Here is an 11,539-nt window from a genome sequence, read left to right as displayed (position 1 = left end):
TCTTCCGATCTGGTGGTGGTGGTGTTGTTGTTTACCAATGCAAAGGAGTTGATTATTAGGTCATTTTCCTAAAGCGGCCCCTAGACGCTCAATATTATTGCACAATTCTTTTGTTTGTGCAAAAAGTTGTACCGTGTGAGGGCAAGATTGACGTTTGTGCTATATATTGCGCAATGTCACACTCAGACGTTCAACCAGATTGTGCAAACAGTACCCACCAGGATTCCATCAGGTGAACATGAACATGTCGACGTTGTGAATTGTGTTACTGCTTACATAAGTGACAGTGAATATTGTGTTACTGCTTCTGTTAACGTATCGTATACTGTTCCCCCTTCTTTCCACGATTACTATAGTCTCTGCATTTTACATCCCACAAAGCCGGGAGACCACGATAAACCTCAATAAATTCGATAATAAATTGCTTTTCACTGTTCTTATCACTAGACTTGTCATGATATGGCGCGTTGTTGACGGGACGAGACGAGTTGACCGAGTTAAGGGAGGAAGGGAGGAGAGCCAGGCACGGCCAGAGGAATATTGCGCAATGTTCCCCCCAGATTATGGGGGGAACTGAAAAAGATTCACAATCTTTTTCAGTTTGTGTAATAGGTATATTTTCAATTTTTTGAAAATCACGCAATATTTCTGTCTTCTGAAATACCTACGTAGGTGTATAGTTACGTCATACATACTTGAGAGTGGTGTAATCATTTTGTTTCTGTGTTGCGTATTCTGAGTTCGTATTTATTGTGATTTTTATGCGTAGTAAATTTTGTCTGTAAAAGTGTGCTTAGAAATTGAAATTTTCAAGCTATTCGTGTTAAAATTGTTTTTGGTGTGATAATTTAAAGTACCTACATAGATTTTGTGGGTCGTAAATGGTGTGTGTAGGGGAGACTGGGGATCCGTATATGGGTCAGTGGACACGATGGGTCACCCCATGTATTGGCTCTCCTGAATATCTTAGGTTGGTAGACCTGGCACAGAGAACTTCCTTTTGTAACTCTTAGGTCTGTTTTTCATTCCTACGCCGCATCGATGCGGCGTCCACTTGACGTTCACTCTGCGTCAGGAGTGGGGTAAAATGTGGAAATTCAACAAATATGACGACATCTAGTGGAGAAATTACGAAACATTTTTTTCATTTCCCTCTATACAATTACAATATGGCGGAACCTGAAGCTACTCGAGACTCGCATCAGGGATTTAAGACGCAGCGTTGACGCTAAAGTAGGGGAAGTGGAATGAAAAACACGCGTCGGGTTCGCATCGCACCCACGTCGAATGAAAAACAGACCTCTTGTAAACATAAACATAACCTAACCGCGAAATTTCGAAATTCAACACACGGTTCAAAAAACTCACTTTGTGAATGGTGATTATGGTGAATCTAGGTGAATGTGAATTAGTGATGGGACTCGAGTGAGATTTTTCAACTCGATTATTTTCTACTCGATTATTTTCCAACTCGAGTTGTAACTCGAGTGGGTATCATAAATGAGCCGTTCGGTACTTAAGGGAGGCTTGAAACTCAAGGATTAAGGGATCTTTCCTTTTACTCATTGAAAACGTGAACGTTATCTCTTCAACTGGAATGATGTACTGTTTGGTATTAGAAAGGATATAGTATAAAGAACTATAAAATATTCTCAAAGCCTACAACGACAAAAGTATCTTACGTCTGCGTTCTACACTCCATTTAAAAGGGTCCTCACGTAGAAGGAACACAAGAAATAATGGAACAAAATTTGAATTGTTCGAGGCAAATTTTTGAACCTTATAAAACCCACAATCAGTTAATATTATCAGCACATGAACAAGGCATGTACCAGACAAGACGTGAGCTATAGGTCCTCGCGTAGAAGGAACACAAGAAATAATGGAACAAAATTTGAATTATTCAAGGCAAATTTTTGAACCTTATAAAACCCACAATCAGTTAATATAATCAGCACATGAACAAGGCATGTACCAGACAAGACGTGAGCTATCGATTTTTCTTTCGTTGCCAAACTTCCTAAACCCAAAGGAAAGTGGAAATATTCTGTCTAATAATCTGAAAATAATGGAGTTCCTAATTAAATTGGAATAACCTGCATTCTAGGTCTCGAGGTAATCAGGAGCGTCCACTTCTACATCTTCATATCAATTTTCCTTCCACTATATGACTTGGCCTCATTTGTGTAGCTCCATTAAATTGAGTCTACTGATGTAATGTTTACACAGCGGACACCTCAATAATATCATCAGAATGTGTGATTAATTTAGCGTGGAAAATACAATGAGGCTCGGCTCCATTGAGATGGTCCAGAAGAGATGACTGTCTTCAATGTGGCGATAAGTCTAGTATAGCTGGTAGACCTCTGATAGGTTTAAATGGACCTAACTGGAAGAACCTTGCACACAAGAAGATCTCATGCAAACAAACCCAAAAGCTATTCACGTTGTCAATTTCTTGAAGTCCAGGATCTGACGTTCAAATTTGTTTCCGGATACGGAAAGAAAGTAAGAGTAATGGTGCAATAGTGCAATAGTCCTAAACTAAAATGGACGCGGCACATAACGGATCAGGAAGAGACCGCCTTAACATAATAATAAAGAGTAATGGAGGGATAGAAGAAACTTGATACAGTCTATGCTGTTTGATAGAAGGAACTGTAAAAACGAAGGTCTTATCATCCCGAAATTGAAGGAAGATAGGATAGGAGAAAGCTCAGAATGTGTGATTACTGATTAATTTAGCGTGGAAAATACAATGAGGCTCGGCTCCATTGAGATGGTCCAGAAGAGATGACTGTCTTCAATGTGGCGATAAGTCTAGTATAGCTGGTAGACCTCTGATAGGTTTAAATGGACCTAACTGGAAGAACCTTGCACACAAGAAGATCTCATGCAAGAAAACCCAAAAGCTATTCACGTTGTCAATTTCTGGAAGTCTAAGATCCGACGTTCAAGTTTGTTTCCGGATACGGAAAGAAAGTAAGAGTAATGGAGGGATAGAAGAAACTCGATACAGTCTATGCTGTTTGATAGAAGGAACTGTAAAAACGAAGGTCTTATCATCCCGAAATTGAAGGAAGATAGGATAGGAGTAAGCCAGCCGTTCCGTGAAAGAACCTTATGTTCAGGATAAAATTCGCCCCGGCTGTGACCCTTACTTGGCAGACGGACCACCCTCTAAACTCCAATCTAACTAGGCTGGCTTCATTTTGTTCAGTACCACAAATAGTCCAACGTATCTTTTGGATACATCAAAGTACGTGTATCTCATTGCTCAGAACTCGTGATTTTACGGCTTTACTAAGCTCTCTTTATGAGAGCTCTCTTTGTCAAAGCTTTCATCAGAGACTACGGGCAATGGGAATAATGGGATAAAGACCACAATACCAACCTACTCTCTAATCTCAAGTTTCGTAGATTCATTATGAACATTCAGACATTGTCTTCATCACCTCCTCTCAGTCAGTCGAGAGTTGACATTTAAGGAACTAAACAAACCAACATATTATCCGTCATTTTACAATCCACCACAAATCTCCTTCATAACAGGATTAATAGGGAGAAGATATCTTAAATGACGTGGTTAAGACATCGATATTTGATTTCTCCTCGATCTTTTTCCAGTTTTCACTTGACTGAACGGATATTTGAATATTGGGTGAAAGATTAAACTAATTGGCGATATTGTTTGGGTGACGGAATTAACTGAACCACAAGAACTAAATCACTAGTTCAATCTATTCCGGAGAAATGTCAATTGTCAGATCTCGATGACAAGACAAGTTGTGTTTACCATCTATTGATCTTGAGACGAGGGTCTCTATTATAACTGGAGGTGTTAGTAGTGAATAGGGAATACCTATAATGTATAGTGGGTTCTCAATTGAACGGAAAAACTCGGATAATACTATCATCGTAAGTACTCTTGGTACTAATTATGTCTTCCCAATATACAGGGTGATTTAGAAAAACCAAATAATTGGAGAGAATAATTAATTTAAAGGAGTGGAAGGGTTGGCAAGTTGTCTTGAAAAATTTGTCTAATTTAGGGTTCCTTCGCTTTTTGTTCAAGCTCGACAACAGATAGGGCTGGACTACACAAGACCAGTAGACAGTTCAGCTACTGCCCTAAAAACCACTGACAATAACATTCCAGTCCAATTTCCTGGACAGAATCTGTTGGATGTATAGTTTATACCGGTTTATAGAGGTGATTTTTGTCAGAAGTTCATTGGAATAGAATAAAACCTTGTTTATCCTGCCCGAATAGGACTGAATAGTCCTTTTATCCCAGCAGTCTGTACAAGGTCTAGTACATTTCATGGGATGGTAATAGACATATACAAGGGTGAGTTTACACTTCAAACACATCTTTTCTGCTGTACCTGTTAGGTCTACCTGATAGTGAGTGGCTGGCCTTTCATTTACAAAATTGTTTTACCATCCATTGGTGACTTTTTCACAAACAACTAATCAATCATTTACCACCGTTTGACATTTAGCTTCAACGGGTCAAACAAGAGACTAATTCAATATTACTGTGTCCTCGTGTGAAAAGTTCAAGTTTGAAATTTTGCAACACCTATGGAAAAGTTTTGCGATTTCCCATTAATCCCTCGAGTTTCAAGTTCTCACGTAATAGCATACGTTGGATGAGTCTCGAGATAAATCACACCAATGGAAAGCTTTTACTACTTTGAATGTCGGGTAATTTTTCATGCAATAGCTCTTTGTTCAGATGTTCATTTCTAAATGACTCTGAGAGTTCTATGACTTATTTCTCTTATAAGTTGGAAATTTGGCAAATGAATTGATATTTTTAAATCCACACTGAATATTCGCTTCTTTGTTCAGATGTTTATTTCTAAAAGACTCTGAGAGTTCTATGACTTATTTCTCTTATAAGTTGGAAATTTGGCAAATGAATTGATATTTTTAAATCCACACTGAATATTCGCTTAATTGGATTCCCATTGATAATTAAATAGGTAATATTCCCTTGTAATCCTTTAAAATCTTTGAAAAACTGAAGCATTTCGGAAAAATCTTCAACTAGGAACACTGAATGATTCTGATAAATCAGAAACAGAACCAAATCAGACTCTAGTAGAAACCTGAGTGCAATATTAGCAAACTACTTATTGCTCAGGTATTATACCAACTTGGATACTTATTACCAAGTCATACCTATTGAAAATTTTCCTCGTCATCGCAACTATTTTGACCGTCTGCAAAAACCAACTTCCTTTTCAACTTCTAAAATGAGAACTGTCATAATTTATATTTTAACGGGAACCAAATAACCAAGAACCATTGTGATTCATTGCAAATCTTGTATGCTAACGAGTAGACCAATGAAATCTTGAATAGAAAATTACCTTCTGATGCATCTTACTGTTCAGAAGTACTGGACCACTTGTTATTCACAGTACAGCAACAACCATTTCTATTCTAATAATATGCAATTTTAAAACTTTTTCCTTATGAGTTACATTTTGCAAATGGCAATCTGCGGAGTGAGAATTTTTGTCTTTAATTCCGTTAAATCTTTAAAAAAGTTCAATGAAGGTATTATAATAAATTTATGATGTACAAAATGCATCCTATAAAACGTCAAAATACGCAAGACCTTAGACTGCGGGGGTAAAGGGACTTTAGGATAAACAAGATATATTCTATTCTAAGCCTGTACCTGATTCACGTTAGTGTGTATTCTACATGAGATGAGAGTATGGAAAATCGAGGATGTGATTTGTGAAACGTTTTGATGAATAGGAACGTTTTCACTCTCACCATTCTGTGCCATCAGCAGATGTGTGAATTATCTCAACCTTCCACAACGTGATTGGACATAATCTAATAAGTCTTGTTTCTTGAAAACTCTCGTTTGTGAGACTTTGAGTGACGAGGCAATATTTTATTGGGAAAAATTCAGTAGCTATATAACTTGCTAGTGCAGTGACGAGGTAATATTTTTACTAAGGCCAGCCACTCACTATCAGGTAGACCTGACAAGTGCGGCTGAAAAAGTCCGTCTGTCAGGTCTACCTGACAGTGTGTGTGCTCATCAGTTATCAGGAAGACCCAACAGATGGACCTTTTCAGTTGTACCTGTGATAGTGTGTGTACTCATCAAGTAGACCTGACAGGCGGACCTGATTAGGTGTACCTGATAGTGAGTGGCTGGTCTAAGGATCTATGAAGTTGTCAGTAAAAGATGATGAGGTACCTACTGTTTCCAGTACAATGATAATTAAAACGGGCGTGTATTTTCCAGCAACGCAACGTTGTGATTTTTGCGTTACTATCTGATGTACCATTTCCTTACTCTTATTTATAGTAGGGGCGCAGGGGTTAATTTGTTTTGATTGATGTCTTTTCATTAGGTAATTTCATTCATCATTTCTGGGGCGCAGGGGTTAATTTGTTTTGATTGATGTCTTTTCATTAGGTAATTTCATTCATCATTTCTAATGGAAAACGTTTCATTGTGTAAATTGTGTGTACGTCTAGGTATATATATATTTTTTAAAGAGGTTTGACAGAGGGAACTGTAACCGCTAAGGTCTCATCCTCCCGAAACCGAAGAGAGAAAGAAGACAGAATATGAAAAAGCCACCCGTTCCGGGTACGAACATTATCCGTTCAGGATAAAATCCGCCCCGGACAGAAATCCAACCCACGGCCTAGCTGTTACAAGGCAGACGCGCTACCAACCAAGCTAACTAGGCTGGCATTTGTAAACTTTCCCTTGATATAAAACTGTCGAGATAAACAGACTACACATGCCGAACATCGACAGTCTAATTAAAGCACCACCATACTATAGTCTTTACTTACCATAATCATCACGCTTTTGACGTTTCTGTTTCAGATGTGGCGCTGAAGTAGACTACACATGTCGAACATCGATAGTCTAATTAAAGCACCACCATACTATAGTCTTTACTTACCATAATCATCACGCTTTTGACGTTTCTGTTTCAGATGTGGCGCTGAAGAGGCCAAGCAAGTAGTGTTGGAAACAGCGCTAGGACAAAAGGTCTGAGTACACACGGTCACTTTCAACTTCCAACAGAACCAACGTCCAAACAACTGTGTCAAGAAAGTTAAACTTGTGTTCGCAAACTATGTAGATCCCATGGATTTCCCTGAAAATAACCATAATATAAGGTGAAAAATCTGGAACATTGGGAAAAGTACAAATAATTATATTTCGGTAATATTGAGCTTTTCTGCCGTCTCTGAATAAAAGATAAGTTTCAAAGTAATGTTCATCTGGGTCAAAAAGGGTCACGTTTTAGTGATTACAAAACTATTAACAATTTCAAAAAATTATCATAATTATATTAATTAGATAATTATCGACATTAAGAATTTTTGTTGTCACTGTGTTATGATTTCTAAGCATACCACGTTAATTTCCATGTATATTACATAAATTTATTTATTTTAGGTAGGTTCCATGGACATTTGTAGAGATTAAGTTATTTATTTGTATGTTCAACATAACTTTATCTTTTTTCTTAAAGAAAAACGTTCGTTATTGTACATAAATAAATCTAAAATATCTACAAAGAGTGAATCTTTTTTTAATTTCAAAAAAACTGAACTTTCTTTTCAATTGTGAATTATCAAACCTCTCTGCAAAATTTGAGCGATCTGAGGCTAAAGGTAAAGTCCTGAGAACCGCGAACTCCTTTTAAGCTTTTTCCCCCATAGCCGTAAGTAGGGGAACTTTGGCCTTGAATTTTTTTTTACAGATACGAGAATACTTGGGACTTAAATAAACAAAGCCTACTGAAGATTTCATTTAAGATCTAGACTGATGTAATGTTTACACAGCGAACACCTCAATATCAGAATGTGTGATTAATTTAGCGTGGAAAATACAATGAGGCTCGGCTGCATTGAGATGGTCCAGAAGAGATGACTGTCTTCAATGTGGCGATAAGTCTAGTATAGCTGGTAGACCTCTGATAGGTTTAAATGGACCCGGCTACAAAGCCTCTAATTAATTCCAATTTAAAATTTTACTTTGACTTTCTAGGTAGGAAATGATAAGAACAAAGCAAGGGTTAAATGAACGTATATTAAAAGGGTTAATTTGATGTGTTTTACGGGGAAATTAAATTCATAACATCCCGAAGTAAAAGTGCAAAGTTGTGTGAATACTAATACGGACCACAAAAAACAAACACTGAACCCAAAATCATCCATATTCCATGCTAAACTCCTTGCCATCTCTGACGCTGTATCAACCATTAAAAGTCAGTCCATAGGAGAAGCTGTCATCATCTCAGACTCTCTAAGCGCTCTGGTAAAGTCATTGTTTAAGTCGTGTCCCAGACGATCCAGAACATACCTAAGAGGGTATATTTTATCATCCCGATTAAAAAAAGTGGGATGCCAAGAAAGCAGTAAAACTCGTGCAATGTTCTTACCCAGGTGTGCTTGATGTGATTCGGCCATCTGAATGAGACAAACCCAAAAGCTATTCACGTTGTCAATTTCTGGAAGTCCAGGATCTGACGTTCAAATTTGTTTCCGGATACGGAAAGAAAGTAAGAGTAATAAAGGGATAGAAGAAACTTGGTACAGGCTATGCTGTTTGATCTCATTGTTCACAACTCGTGATTTTACGGGTTTACTAAGCTCTCTTTATGAGCTCTCTTTGTGAAAGCTTTCATCAGAGGCTACGGGCCCGGGCAATGGGATAAAGACCACAATACCAACCTACTCTCTAATCTCAAGTGTATATTAAAAATTAAAACTGTAATTTTCTTTCAGGCTCCTCCAACATCCCAACTTTATTTGAATACCATCCCTTCCCGGCCTATCTCTCCCTCCCTCATTTCACTTTTCCTCTTTCTCCTCACTTTCCTAGATTTGTTTTTAATATTTACTTTCATATGTAATATTGAAGAGAAAGAAAGAAGGAGAGAGAGGGGGAGAGAAGAGATTGAAGAGAGAAAGAGAGACAGACAGACAGACAGACAGAGAGGAAGGAAGACTAGTCTAGTCAGAATCAGGCCCTAAAATTTACAAATAAGGACCTGCAATTAATGAAAGGAACTCAATGTTCATAGAAAGGGGCCTGAATGAATTGAACAAATACAATATTCGTTATAAATATTTTTTACTTTCATATGTAATATTGAAGAGAAAGAAAGAAGGAGAGAGAGGGGGAGAAAAGAGATTGAAGAGAGAAAGAGAAATAGACAGACAGAGAGGAAGGAAGACAGGTCTAGTCAGAATCAGGCCCTAAAATTCACAAATAAGGACCTGCAATTAATGAAAGGAACTCAATGTTCATAGAAAGGGGCCTGAATGAATTGAACAAATACAATATTCGTTATAAACAAGGGCCTGCCTGTGAATAAGGGCTTAGTCTGCCCTGAAATGGAATTTGCAAAAGGAGAAGGGAATTTATACCTACATTTCTCCTTGTAGGATTTCTTGTGTCTGGCAACAAAAGGCATTTTAGATAAGCTTTAGAATTCTTCTCCTATTTTTTCTTCCAGCTAGATTAACTCAATGCAACTGTTATTCCAAGAAGAAAAATGCATTCCGAGTGCATCCGGTTGTGAGAAGATATGCAAGTCAAAGTGGCAGGCACATTTTGTCTGCATAAAACATCAATTTGAAAAAAAAAAAACCAAGAGGAAAAATGCATCCCGAGTGCATCCGGTTGTGAGAAGATATGCAAGTCAAAGTGGCAGGCACATTTTGTCTGCATAAAGTAGAGAATGTAGAGAAAAAGGGTAAAGAATGTATACTATGTGGAATGTTGGGCATATGAAAAAGTTAGAAGGGAACATAGAAATATAAATATCAGCGAAGACTAAGAGAATGCCATCAACTTGTACATACCTACCACTGGCGAAATATACATGTTTTAATATCAATAAAGATATAATAATGATAAGACGATATAATAATGATATATTATGTGGACGTTATTTTGCTGTCTAAAGTTATAAACTCGGTAAAAATGACACTGATTTCCAAGTTTTTTTTATGACCAAAAAGAAAGTTGAACATTTCACAATATGGTAATGTGGGACGAAATTTTTTGATAGGTAGGTAGGTACATCTCCCTGAGAGATATGTTTCTTAGCTTTGGGTGGAAAAATGAACAAACATTAGACAACGCGCAGTGATGGGAAAGAGAGGGGGAGAGAAGAGATTGAAGAGAGACAGACAGACAGAGAGGAAGAAGACAGGTCTAGTCAGAATCAGGCCCTAAAATTCACAAATAAGGACCTGCAATTAATGAAAGGAACTCAATGTTCATAGAAAGGGGCCTGAATGAATTGAACAAATACAATATTCGTTATAAACAAGGGCCTGCCTGTGAATAAGGGCTTAGTCTGCCCTGAAATGGAATTTGCAAAAGGAGAAGGGAATTTATACCTACATTTCTCCTTGTAGGATTTCTTGTGTCTGGCAACAAAAGGCATTTTAGATAAGCTTTAGAATTCTTCTCCTATTTTTTCTTCCAGCTAGATTAACTCAATGCAACTGTTATCTATCCCAAGAGGAAAAATGCATCCCGAGTGCATCCGGTTGTGAGAAGATATGCAAGTCAAAGTGGCAGGCACATTTTGTCTGCATAAAGCCTCATGTTTGGCACATTGCATACGTTATGAGAATTTATAGGCGTTCATAAAAGCCATAAAAACGACTTCTCTCCGTCTTCATGGTTCTCTTGTCCCTCTTAATATTGAACTCGTTTTCAGCTTAACTCCGTACACAAGAAGCTCACTCTGAGGCTTAGGTGTAGTCCTAAAAGTCGGGCTAAGCTTCTAAAAATCCCTCTTACCATAGGTACTTTATACGTATTCCGATACCGAGGTGAAAATAGAGACTCAAGAGAAAAAAAGAATCCTCCTTCAAATAAGACTTTAAACGATCTCCAAAAGGGTAAAAGAAAAGATTTTCAGTCTCAAAGTGGCTATTCTCTTTCAAAGCTATCTTTTAACCGAAAGAGTAAAGAGTAACTATGTTATTTTAACGCCAAAACAGAAAAAAAAAAACATAACATGACCAAATTGAATTAAAGCCTATTTTAACAATTTTATCAACGGAAAACCCAGAATAAAACATACAATTCTTCAAGCACAAGGGTTCATTTTGTCTTTTTTTCCAGTTTTGAAACGAAAATTAATGCATTCTCTAGTGAAAATTAAAATAAAAAGACATTCCAATATTTTCAATGGAAAATCCAACAGGCTTGACAAACCCATAATCCTGACAACTGACTCCGCTAAAGTGTAAACCATCTTACCAAACCATAAAACTTAATACTATGAAGATAAAGACTTGTGGTCATTAGAAAGAAAACGGTTGTACTATTTGCTTATCTTTACTGTTCTCCTTTTCCCCTCTTGCTCCTTGGTCGTTACTGTTAATCTTTTAGTGCTTTTGTCATTCCTAAGGTACTTAGATTCTACACTAGTTTTCTTCCCTATCTTCTTTCTTTTTCTCTCCCTCACCCTTCCTCTTCCTCTTCTACAAGTGCACCAAAGTACTC

At 37.4% G+C, this 11,539-nt stretch overlaps 1 long non-coding RNA gene across 1 annotated transcript; it reads right to left on the bottom strand.

Moving 5' to 3' along the window:
* Nucleotides 1-713: 713 nt before the first annotated feature.
* On the bottom strand, nt 714-1,410 carry LOC113469758. The gene is made up of 2 exons (XR_003393082.1): nt 1,301-1,410; nt 714-1,006 (listed from the first exon to the last, which is right to left on the bottom strand). It is a non-coding gene; the product is annotated as an uncharacterized LOC113469758 (long non-coding RNA).
* Between the last annotated feature and the right edge of the window lie 10,129 nt (nt 1,411-11,539).

This window comes from Diaphorina citri, unplaced genomic scaffold (assembly GCF_000475195.1).
Source record: "Diaphorina citri unplaced genomic scaffold, Diaci psyllid genome assembly version 1.1 scaffold1222, whole genome shotgun sequence".
Classification (NCBI taxonomy): Eukaryota; Metazoa; Arthropoda; class Insecta; order Hemiptera; family Psyllidae; genus Diaphorina; species Diaphorina citri.
The sequence above is the reverse complement of the archived record's forward strand: the minus strand, read 5'-3'. Positions and strand labels throughout refer to the sequence as shown.